Raw genomic sequence first — 13,837 nt, 5'->3', positions numbered from 1 at the left:
AGAGTCAAAAGTCTATTCTTGAGTGTACCAGGAGCGTGAGAAGGAGAAATAAGATTTCGTTTTAGGGTTGAAACATGTTATCTCTTTTCTTGAATGTTGCTTTGTTTTGAAATATTTTCATGCATAGTTGATTGATTTTTCCCGGTTATATATGAATGAACGGTGAGAATGAGTGTTTGGATTGAGATTCTTCTCTATTATTATGTTGATTTTGAGGTTGAGGTTTGTCCAACCCGAAAAAGTCATTCACGAGTATGTACATGTTAAAAATGTATCTTCATGTCATTCTTACGTTTAGTTGTCTTCTTAATCACCCGATTAGGAACCCCAATGAGTGTTTTATTATGTTGCTTGATTTTTTTTGATACCCAATGGTGGGAGAAATATATCTTCTCGTAATAAATGAAAGAATTATGTTTTATGTTCATGTATAAAAATTTTTGAAATCATGCTTAGCAAGAACTCTCTCTAATGAGACTTTGGAGACTTAGCCTGTGTTCTTGCATGAGTCTAAGTTATTCTCTAGCCTACATAAAAATTGTAATTCGGTATTTTCAAGTCATTTCATGATTTCAAATATTATGAAGACATATACGTATATACAAGTTATACATGCATACGTGCACATAATTATCTCTTTTTGTCCCTTTCTCTCGATGATTCAACACATTATTTTCATGAATGCATATATACATATATTCCATTTTCCCTCTCTATAAACTTTTTGTTTCTCTATTCAAGTTAAATGTCATTTTTTTACAAATTTCAAATATATATATATATATATCTTCTCCCTTTCCATTTGATTTAATACTTCCCTTTTCACAAGCTTATATATATATATATATATATATATATATATATATATATATATGCACACGTACCTTTTTTTCTCTTTTAAAACCATTTATTTTTTTATTTTTAAAATCTCTTTTTTTGTCTCTCTCTCCCTATTCCTCTCATATTAAAGTATTTCATCTTTTCCATTCTTTTGAATTTTTTTCTTGAAAGATCTACGGTTTTAATTTCTTATTTACCGACTTTACTAAGACCAAAACTCAAGTAATGACCCAATATTAGAATCATACTTATGGCCTACAATCCGATTCCATTTTAAAAAACTTTTCTCTTTTCACAAAAAGTACTTATGGCAATTATAAGAATGAGAAACTTAGATGTCTGTGATGGTCGGAATGCTTTTAGGTGAATGTTATAATAGGAATGAATGGTTTCTTTTTAATCATGTAGGATCAATGCCTTCATACATCTACATTCACTTAACGTCACTCATGATCACAAGTACACCTCTAAAGGAACTTAAGCAAGATGAGATAGAGCTCTAAATAGGTAGTAACTGAATTGGAACAAAATCTCAAACCTACTTAAAGTCTTAAGAGAACACTAAAGTGACTTCAAAAAATGATCTCCAAAGGTTTCCAAGTGATATTTGTAAAGATTTCTCAATTCAAAATTTTTCAAATCAAAATATTTTACACTTTCAAATGACTCTTCAAGAACTTTCTTAAAATCTTGAAGCATCAAATCTTCAATATTTTCTCAAACACTACACCACATTTAGAATGAAAAAAATGTTTAAGCCAAAATAAAATGCATCAAGAATAGACATAGCCCTTAGATTCGTTACCCATGGCAAAGACACCAGAAATGGTCAATCTTCGTACCGATGGGCGAGTCTCTTTCTCTGTCATTTAAATAAAACATCATTTTTCTAGAGTACTCCATAAACCAAACATTTTTGGGGATGCAAATAGATGGCGACTGTGATGGACCCGTCATTGTTTGGCTATGATTCTTATTGATACATTTTTCGCTAACTTGAACATCTCATATATTGCCGATGATAATGCATGTCCCTTTCTTTGGCTTTGACGCCATCGGCATTTCATTACATTGTTTGGTGATTGTGTTTGCTTTATTGCATATAAAATTAATTGACGAGGATCAATCATGGTCACGTAGATCTAGGTTCAAACACAACCTTCCTCAATTTAAGGCTTGGTTGAAAACAATGCTTGCTCTTCTAGTTATTTTAATTACCATATTAGGAAACATTGTATTAGAGATAACTGATTTTGCATGTTTGCTCATATTTCAAAAACATCTCACACCTATTTGTCCCCGTCATCATGTTGTCGGGCTTGGTCTTAGGCGGTAGCACAAGACTAAGCGTTACAATTAGACCACACACCTTGGGCGGCAAAACTCTCTCGTTAGTGTCATGAGTAGTAACTTGTGGTATATCGACGAGTGTCTAAGAAAAAGTGGATAAACCTTACCCTTAGTTAGCTAAGGAAGAATTTATGCTAGTACTAGGCCATATAACTAAAGTATATAAGCATAATTTGACATTGGATTATCGTGACACGAAATTATCTTAATTGGGTTCCTATACCCTTTTTTCTCCAAATTATTTCATATGATGAAAGTATAGAGAATGTTGGATGTGCATAAAAACCTTATGTGATGACTTACAACCTTTTTATATATTTGTACTTCATATTGTCTTTGTCAACCTAGTCAGTCTTTCTCACTTATTTAATCTCTACCCTTCAAAGTCATCACTCAAGATGTATTCTTTTCAACATGATATCAAATTCTTATGATCACATCCTCTTCGGGAAAGGACCCAAATGGTCTATTTATATCTCTCTTGAGCCTAAACCATTGGCTCCGAGATTGTATCGGTCTTATCATCCCACCTTCTCTCAGATGTTTCCTTCTTACTTTAAAGAATGTGGGCTAGAGACAATGGCAGTCAGAGGAATACAATCAGTGGATGGAAATTTGGTACATGTAAATGACCTCCTCTTTTTTTGTTTTCATGAGGAAAAATAACAGTATTGTTAGTTGAATTTGCCAAAATACAAGACCTTCCCACCCCGATTTGTGACCCAAATGATCTATTGGAGAAACAGTTCCTCATGAACCTGACTAAGGTTATTGCAAATGACCTTATAGCTCACTTTATTGAACGAAAAACTTGGCTCCTAATAAAAAACCATGAGAGTCAAAGCATCAACTTGAAAAATATGTATAAAGAATTTGGATCCTATGTTGAACCTTCCACCTTATCTCAAAAAGCCATAGGAGGAATTACATATTCTATAATGCTTTGCATAGTGGAAGTGACCCTTTTCACCGATGGAAGTGACCTTCTAGATGTTCCTATCCCTCAACTTTTTTGGATATGGGGACATGGAGGGACCCGACACTTGTCAATAGCAATGATAGCCTTGGCTTTCCTTTACCGAGGACACACCCGCTTCACCATTGGAGATGTCGACTTCATAGAAGGATGCACATATGCTTTACAATTATGTTTTCTCAAGCACGTGGAAACCCAAGCCAGTCTATTCAGAAATACTGATGGAGCATTGACAATCTTAGAACAATACCACCATTTGATAGAGCAGTTAGATGGTGAAGAGATCATTTGGAACAATTATGATTGTCGCCAGAATCCTCCTAGATACACTCACCATTACCATAGTCGCACCACAATCTTAAGCCCTTATTTCATAGTTGATTATTGTGCTGATAGAAGCATGAGAAAATTCTCTCAAAGACAGAGGATGTTTTCTGTGCATACACCAATTGGAGTGTCATTGTTTGCAGTAGCTCGACAAGAATGGAAGACACAGACATCATACACTTAGTTCACAGACCCAGTGGTAACGAAGGAATACGTCGGGTGGTGGGATAATGACCGACCAACATCCATCATTCCTTAAAATTTTTTGTTGTCAACTTTGTACTTCTCATTTCATCGTGGTTGTAATCTTTGTTAGTTTTTTCTTTGGATGTAACTTTTAAAACTCTTAATGCAATATAAACCTTCATTTTGTCATCATTTCTTTCCAATGACTCTTCATTTTCCTGTCTCACAAGGAGAATACTTGAAAGCCAACAAGATGGTCGAAACCAAGGCACAAGCTAAGAAGGCTCCTCACAATGAGGCTTCATCTTCTGATCCTATGCCAGAAACACTTGGCTGCCCAACAATCTAGTCATTGGGCTATCATATGTTCCAGTTGTTCATGGAGTGATTCATGAGGGAGCAAGAAGAACAAAAAGCCCTGATGGTTACTCCAAAATCAAAAACTGAAAAGCCGACCAAGCAAAAGAAAAACCAGAAAAACAACAAGTCTTCTCCTACAGATCGAGATGAAGGTCATTTAGATTCAGACTCAACAACTAGTAAGGAGGAAAAACCCAAATTACTTCCTCTCAAGAAGAAAAAGACAATGGAAAAAAGCAAGAAAGGAAAAGAAATTGTAGGGGATAGCAGTTCACCTAGCCTTATCACCAGCGAAAGTTCAGAAGAAAAGCCAAAAGAAAGAGAAGTACATTCCAAGCAGTAGTTCGGGCAGCAAGAGTTCTAAAGAGAAAGTAAAGGAGATCAAGGATAAAAGAAAAATACAAAACCAGAATTCATCAAATCAAGTGATGATGAGACTCTGACTAAGCGCAAGTTTCATGAAATGAAAAAAAGAATGAGCAACCTTGAACTTAGGGAAAAGAAAAATGCTCATACTCATGCAAGGAGTACTACCTGGGCATTGAGGGAGATGAAGACATGAAGAGCTTGCCTAAGGAGTTCGTCAAATATGATGGAACCACCTACCCGCATGTTCACCTTTCAACCTTCATCAATGATTGCTACAAGATTTGGGTGAATAACAGAGCTTTGTTTCGCTACTTTCCAAGAAGCCTTGATTGCATTGCAGCACAATGGTACAAAAAAATTGTCAACCCAGTTGAACTGAAAGAATTTAACAGATTGGTTAACTTGTTTGTCCAGAGATTTGAGCAAAATGTTCCCATGGCTCCAACCCTCAGTACCATTTGCAGTTCCCGTTAGAAACAATGAGAAAAGGCTCGAGAGTGCATCAAAAAGTGAAAAATTCAATGCAACAAGATGAAATAACTAATTTCTGAAACACAAGCTCTATCATTCATTAGGAAAAAATTCACCAAACCCTTGAAAAGTCTCGTCCACAATGATCCAATCAAGACCTCTGCCGAGTTGATTGAACAAGCAAATTCAATAGAGGAAGGTGATTTTGATGGAATCATTGCTCCCAAGTACAAAGAAGAGGGTAAGAAAGGAGGGAGGACACAGTTGCCTACACACTTCATAGCAAATGTCGACATTCAAAAGGACAACGGCATTAGTAATAAACATGACAAAGATGCCAACCACAAGAAGAATACATAGCTGTCCAAAGGAAATGAAAAAGGGAGGAACAAATAACCAGGTCAGAGTTATGACCGGAAGTTCACTCCTCTCAGTCAGTCTCGCGAGAAGTTCCTAGAGTACGTCCTCACCAAAGGAACTGTCGTATTGTCAAAAATTTCAGAACCTCTGAAAATGATGAGAGGTAATAAAGAAAAACTATGTAAGTTTCATCGTGCTTCTAGTCGTGACACTGAGGATTATTTTGGGGAAGGTGACAATAGCTACAATCACCACAAGCACTCCACTCACATATCACCTGTAAGAGCACATCCAACCTTGTGATGGAAAAGCTGCCATAATTCTAAAGACTTTTATCTTACGAGGTAGCGATGATGAATCATTAGATGACTCAAATAAGGATCCATGCTACTTAGATGATATCTTTCCCTTGGAAAAACGTATGATTGAGGAAGACTGGGTTTGAGTCTCCTAGGACCAGTCAATTACCTTTTCAGAAAAGGACCTCTCGAAATGGGGATATTATCATGAAAATGCTCTTTAGATCGTCGTTCAAGTCAGCAAGATAACTGTGGCACATGAATTGATCGATGGAGGAAGTGACTTAAATATTTATCCTGATCTCACAACCAAAGCTTTGGGATTTCGTGAAAACAAATATTGCTCTAATGATACCAATATCTACGGATACGATAGCCAAAGTATGAATAGCAAAGGTACCCTCAATATGGACATGATCATTGAACGCAATAGTCATTGCATTACATTCCATGTAGTGGATGTACCACCATCATATAACTTGTTCTTGAGATGGCATTGGGTTTATGAAGTACGATGTATCTTATCCATTCTTCACCAATGTCTCAAATGAAATTTTGGCTCATCGGTCATCACCATACACGCTGAGGATCCAGTCGAAAGGTTGGTACAACCAATGCTCCCTAAGCCAACTGATTTGGTGGACGTACCTAGCATAAGGACAGTGAAGGAAGGACCTCTGGAAAAATAGATGCTGGGCATGAAGGTAGGCGAATCATTTGGGAGTGCCTCTACTATTTCAAGCAGTCATCTGATTTATCAAAAACATCCTTTGTATGGTTATTTCATGAAAAACCATAAGGGATTTCAGTTACTTCTGAAAGGTGGCTACCATCCATTCATTGGCCTCGAAAAGAATGAAGATGGCATTTTGCAGCTGATCAGTAGCCCTTTTCACTTGAACACCAGAGGATTGGGATATCATAAGGAAATTAGAAGAAGATCTTGTTGGCTAATTGTATTTAGCTTTGTTTTCAAATACTCCTATGAATTTTGCAATCTTAACTTGTACTTGTCTGGTTTCATGAAACGACCTCTCTCTCTATGAATTAAGAACTTTCGATATGCAATGCAAGTAATCTTTTGTTACTAATTTTAATTTTGTTTCATTTTCTTTTATCCTCCTCTTTACAGGATGTCAAAACTCAACATGTCTCATTTTTTTTTCCTAAGAAGTCCACCCAAAAAGCATTTATCAAACAAGCAGTCGTCGAAATTAAACCTACGACAATACTCAAGTCGAAATTACTAGAATTCGCTCAGATTCAGAAACAAGAGCATCCCTCGTCCTTAGTTAATGATTCAATTGAAGAGATTAACATTGAGACCAGTGAAAATCCTAAGGTCCTTCAAATTGACACCAGTTTGTGAGTAGACGGGAAGAAGAAATTGGTGGACTTTCTTGTAAGCCACCAAGAAGTTTGTGCATGGACCTATGAAGATATGCCTGGCCAAGACCCCCAGTTGGTCGAACATCGTTTGCCCTTAAGTCCCAGTTGCAATCCAGTTAAACAAAAATTATGCTAGCTTGATCATCGACTGGAAGGACCCATAAAAGAATGATTAGAAGACCTACTAAAGGTAAAATTTATTCACACCATCGATTACCCCAAATGGTTGGCTAATATCATGGTGGTCCTCAAAAAAAATGGCAAAGTCAGGCTGTGTATTGACTTTGAAGACCTGAACAAAGCTACACCGAAAGACGATTATCCACTTCCAAACATTGATTTATTGGTAGACAGTACTGCAAGTCATGCCATGTTCTTTTTTATGGATGGATATTCGGGATATAACCAAATTAAACTAGCTGTCAAAGATCAGCCTAAGACAGTTTTTACTACACCATGGGACACTTTTTGTTACACGGTGATGCTATTTGGATTAAAAAATGCTGAAGTGACTTATCAAAGTGTCATATATGCGATCTTCCATGATTAGATGCACAAAATCATGGATGCATATCAATGACATATTAATTAAATCTAAAGCAAGAGAAGATCACATTGAGACCCTCACCCAGGTGTTCGAAAGGCTCTTACAATACAAGTTTCGTTCGAATCCCCAAAAAATGTGAATTCGTAGTTGAATCGGGTAAACTTTTGGGATTCATGATCATTAAGACGAGGATCGAGATGGATCTTACCAAAGCCAAAGCGATCATCGATATGCCACTACCTATCAATATCAAGGAACTATGAAGTTTGCAAGGGCAAATCCAATCCATCAGACAATTCATCTCCAATCTAGCCATGAGATGCGAACCATTCAACCAACTGCTGAGGAAATGCATCAAGTTTGAATGGCGTTTTGAATGTCAATAGTCATTTGAAAAGTTCAAGAAATACCTTCTAAATCCACAAATCCTAAAACCCCCGGTGTTGGGTAGACCATTGCTGCTTTACATCACAGCAAATGAGTCAGTGTGTGGTGGCTTTTTGGCACAACATGAGGAAGGAAGTCGCATCAAGCATGCAATATATTACGTAAGCAAAACCTTTGTCCAATCTGAAAAGAAGTACTCTCCAATGGAAAAAGACTTGTCTAGCATTGGTTTGGATGTGTCAGAAGTTAAGACATTATTTATTAGCTTGTGAAGTCAAGATACTCTGCAAGGTAAGTCCTCTTAAATATATCTTGGAGCAACCCTTCCTTAATTAGTGTATCACCAAATGGCAAGTTTTGCTAATGCAATATGATCTTGAATATGTATCCCAGAAGTCAGTCAAAGGACAAACAATTGTGGATCAGTTAATAGACTTTTCCCAGTACGAGGAAATCAGAACGAATGATGAGTTTCTGGGCGAACATGTACTAAGATTGGAAATGGTTCCAATATAGAAGATGTACTTTGATGGATCCAGAAACATGATGGGAGCATGTATAGGTATTTTACTTATTACTCCCTCGTACTCTCTGAAACTCAACTTTCCATGTACCCATAACGTGGCTGAATATGATGCCTTTTTGCAAGGAGTTCGTTCTTTATTGAGTTTTCAAGTTAAAAGCATACATGCCTTCGGCGACTCTCAGCTTATCATCAATCAAGTGAACGGAGAATGGCAAGTCAAAGATGAAAAGTTAGTGTCATATCAAGAGATCACCACCACCTTGATCTGTCAGTTTGAAGAAGTGTAACTAGCTCACATACAAAAAGAAGGAACCCTATTGTAGATGGCATCGCAAGTTTAAGATACACTATCTCCTTTCGAACCAACGAAGCAATCAATTCTTTTAAGATTAAAAAATTAAAATGTCCTACTTTTGAAGTGGTGAAGCATGTTCACCACATACAAGAAGGGAATACACCTTCCTGTCATGCATCAAAAGATACATTGAGAGCAAAGAATTCTCTACTGGATTGCCCAAAAGAGAACAAAAAGCAATTCAGTGTATGTGGACAATGTACTTTATTGTTGAAGAGTGCTATATAGGCATGGATTTAGTACCGAATACTCTTAGTGCCTTGATGAAGATGAGGCAAAGGAAGTCATAAAAGAGTCATATCGAGGAGACTGTGGGGGCCATGTTGGTTATCAAACCCTCACCATACAAATAATTGAAGTAGGATATTATTGGCCTACTATGCAAAAAAAAATTGTTACCAATTCATCAAAAAATACAAAGAGTGTCAACTGCATGCTCCAATAATCCATGCATTAGCCTCTCACTTGTATTTTGTCACATCTCTTTAGCCAATTTTAATGTGAACATTTGACGTAGTCGGACCAATATCCATTGTGGCTTCTAATGGCCATAAGTATTTTTTTGCTGCAACAGACTATTTTATCAAATGGGTAGAAGTCGTCACACTCAAAATAGCAGAAGGGCATCACATAATGTTCTTCATTCCCAACAATCTTCTTTGTAGATTTGGAATCCCTCATGATATAGTATCTGATAATGGGACTTATTTCAAAAGTGAAAAGATGAGGCAATTGTGCAGCAAATACCATATCATGCATCATTTTTGGCTCATTATTACCTCCAAGATAATGGGCAAGCAGAGCCACCAATAAGATCCTGATCCGCATCTTAGAGTGGACAATGGAAACTGGAAGAGACTCACATGAAAAGATGCACAACACTCTGTGGGCATACCGCACCACTATGAGAACTCCAACAAAAGCTACTCCAGCGGAGTTAGTAGATCGGAAGTGGGTTCTACCATTACATGTACTAAAACCTGCTTTGAAGTTTTCTTCTCTCATAGAGATTTCATCTAAATCAATATCAGCAGAAGAGACTAATGCAACTAGATTTACTAGATGAAAAGAGGCTAAAAGCGGCTGAGCACACTAAAACCTATCGCCAAAGGGTGGCTAGACAATTTGCCAAGTCAGTTACTGAGAGGCATTTCAAAGTGAATCACTTGGTCCGACGATCTGTGTTATACCCCAAAGGATGACATGTGGGCATCAAACTGGGAAGACCCATATGTTATTAAGGAAGCCTTACACTGTAACTCATACCGTTGATTGATGCTGATGGGGTGGAACTTGTCGATCCTGTTGACATTCTTCACTTCAAGAAATTCTACACGTAGTCCTCTTGTATTCACTTTCCAATCAATGACAAATATTTGTGTTCTCCACATTCAATCTAATATTTACTTAAGATTCATCCCAGTCACAAAACATAATGACTACACTGGGGTATTTTATATTTTATTATTATTATCACTCAAGACTTGAGCACAACCTATGCCGGTAAGCGGTTAAACCTGCAATGCAAAGCAACCCATGCAGGTAAGAGGTAAACATGCAATGCAAAGCAACCCGCTCATATAAGGGGTCAAACCTGAACTCAATCTTGCCCAAACCCGCTCACGTAAAGGGTCAAACCTGAACTCAATATAGCTCAAATAACCCGCTCAGGTAAGGGGTTAAACCCGAAACATCACTCCAAATATGTTTTGTTTGAAAAATCTGGGGTGTTTATCTTTGCCACTAAGCATGGCTAGTGTTAGCTTAGTAACAAAAGGGGCATCTATTTTCACCCCAAATTTTCCCAAAAAAAGACTATATTCTATTTTTGGACCTTAAGCCAATTCCTACACCCAAAATAAATCTCTAAACCCCTTGTTCGAATCCAAACACAAAATTCAAATTCAAAACTCAACTTCAGATGCGAGATTTAAATCCAAAATCCAACTCTTAGATTTAGATTGGATCCAAAACAAAAGTTTAGATCCAAATCAAGCATTTCAAGCTTAAAATCAAAGCCGAGACCAAAACAACGAAATTTGATGCTATCGAGGTCCGCATGCACACGCACAAACCTTCCCTTTGTTTTATGTCTCGCCCTTGCGCAAAAAATGTGCTTTTGCGATTAAAGCATTCAGTATAATGCATTAGCGACAAATTGAACTCAATCCGGAGTCAAAACAAGCCCAGAGTGACTCAAACGAAGTCACCCTTCCATTCATAACAAAAACCATTTTTTATACATTTTAAATTAAAAAATTGTTTTATGCTTCTTATATAAACAACCTTTTATTTGTCTATTTATTGTATTTGACTTTATTTTATTTATTTTGTTATTTAAAAGAAAATTGCTCGCATGTCGTGTGCCGAACGGCGACGCGCTAGGTGCAAAAAAAAATTGCTCGCACATCGCGTGTCGATTGGCGACGTGCCAGGCTCTGTTGTGCCTCGCACGCGACAGCGGCCGAGACATGCACGTAGGCCCCATTTTGGTGATAAAAACCACCCCTTGGGGGGCAGTTTTTGCCCTGATGGATGGGCAATAGCCCTGCCCACACCACAAAGGGGTATTTGTAGGGCTAAGGCCATTACACTTGGTCAAAACCTATTTAAAAAAAAAATTTAAAATTATTCGAAAATACTTGAAATTCGTATGAAAACCTTGTTAAATTTAAAAAAAAAATCAAATTTTAAGTTTTGGATCCAAAAATCTTTATAAATACCCCCACAATCGTCTCCCTTTGGCATGAGCTAACCCTTGGGGAGCCTCTAGTGCTCTCTGACTTGGAGATTTAGAGTTTTCCCTTAACTCTTTTTTTTTTTTCATTTCTCTCCTCTTCTCTTCTTCTTCTCCAACTTTTGGAGTAAGCTTCTTCAAGGGAGCACAAGAAGATCTCTTGAAGGTATGTCTTCATCACCTTGGAGCTTCACCTGAAGCAACCCTAGGATCATCCGAAGTAAGAGATTCATCTTTTAAAATTATTATTTTAAGAGGTATGTAATCAATATCCCACTCCATTTCTTTTCTTTACTTTCTCCCTTCTTCATCCCCCCATGGCCATATAAGATAGCTCTAAAATTTCCACTTCGGAGTCAATAAACTATTCTTGAGCGCACCAGGAGCGTGAGAAGGAGAAACAAGATTTCGTCTTAGGATTGAAACATGTTCTTTTTTTCTTGAATGTTGCTTTGTTTTGATATTATTCATGCATATTGTAGGGTTAAATTACATTAAGCACGTCTAAAGACAAAACTGGTTTTGTAAAATAAGTTATAAACATTGAGGGTCGATCTACGGCTTCTTCAAAATTGTTTTTTCAAAATTTGGATAACATTCACCACTCTTTCGAAGTGCATCATTTATTTTCAAAAGTGATATTGTGTTTGCTGTATTTCTTTGTAATGCATCTTAGATTATGATAACATTTAGTGGTTTAAACTACAGTTAGACATAACTCAATTCTTTATTGGATTACCCTTGACAAAGGCATAAAAAACAGTCAAGTCTTGCATTAATAGATGCTCCCATTGTTCCCATGTTTTTCATACTCATTTTCAAAAAGAAAGATGAGCTTTATAATTTTTTTATCAAAACATTTATGTCCAAAATCTTAAAAATTTTACATGTAAACAGAACCCTTCACTACAAAATTAAAAAACCTATTTTCTATAATATGTGTAGCGCATAATTTGGATTGCATAATTTGCCCCTTTTTCTTCATATCATAAGTCAAGATCCGTGAAGAATGTTTGGGATCCATAACGAATGTTTGGAATCCATGACATTGCACGTCAAGTATCTTTTGATCCTATTTTTTATCAATTTTCATGGTCTTTGACCCGTCCATTATCCATTTTATAGTAATTTTCTATAACATGAACTGTGTAGAGTTTCAAGTTGTAGACAATTTTCCTGGATTTCCTGGCATCATAAGTCAAGGTTGGGTTTGAGTTTTTACCTTCTGTAAAAAGGGACTCTCTTTGTCATGTTTAGATGTTCCCAACTAATTTTCATTAATTTTGGAGTTAGTTAAGAACCCCTTCTGGTCGATTTATTCCATCCACCTCTTTGGATTTTCTGATTTTACACATTTACATCATGAACAAACCATAAGTCCAAAACTAGGATGGATTTTGCAAATCTGTATAAGGGATTATTTGTAGGATGTATAGGAATCTATCCTCCAAAGTTTAGCTCAATTAACATTTTGACCATCCCAGAGTAGCTGTTCAAAATAGGTTTCTATACCATTTTTGCAGAAGTGCCTATTCTTGTCACAAGTTCATCATGTTGCAACTTGAGTTGTAGACCTCATTTTTTGGATTCCATCAATTGGAGGCCTTCATTAGTTTTGTTTAGGACCCATCTATGCAGTGTTAGGATAACCCAATTTGATGTTGGTGTCCCTCTTGATCTTTCTCTGAACATTTTTTTAACAAAGTAGAATCTTCACATTTGCTGAACAAGCTAGATCTCATTCTCTGGGATGTGTTCAATTCCGTCAAGTTTTGAGCATGTTTCATTAATGTGTCTAGCACCCTAGTACCAATTCATGTCATCCATAGTTCATTTGGTAGGTATGCCATGTCTACTTTGTAAAATTGTTTTATGCAAAATGTGCTTGCTTTTTGTTGGTGACCCAAATTTTTCTTCAAATTCATGATATTATGTCTCAAGTTCCATTTAGGTTCTTGCTAACACTCCAACTTTTTATATTATAAAATAACCATTTTACCCCTAATTTATTATCCTTTTTTGCTATTTTGGGCATATTTTCAACTTGTTTTCAATCAATTTGATCCCCAACCATAGAACAGTGTCAAACTAGCCTATTTCATGCACTTAGGACCCTTATTACTTCAAACCCAGAATGACCTTAGTTTGCTTGCCTAACTATGTGTCATTTTAGCAATTTGACCCCAACATGACACATTTCTAGCTGGTTTGGCCCTTGACCCAAGACCAGTGTTAGATTATCTTGTCCCCCCAGCCTTTAGGCACCACTTTTGGTTTACATGCTGAAACTTGGCATAGTTCATTTTTGTTTAACTGATCCTAGCGTGACCATTTCTCCAAAATTGGCAGGTTTTCTAG

Source organism: Nymphaea colorata, chromosome 10 (genome assembly GCF_008831285.2).
Source record: "Nymphaea colorata isolate Beijing-Zhang1983 chromosome 10, ASM883128v2, whole genome shotgun sequence".
NCBI classification, from domain to species: Eukaryota; Viridiplantae; Streptophyta; class Magnoliopsida; order Nymphaeales; family Nymphaeaceae; genus Nymphaea; species Nymphaea colorata.
This window is presented reverse-complemented; position numbering follows the sequence as displayed.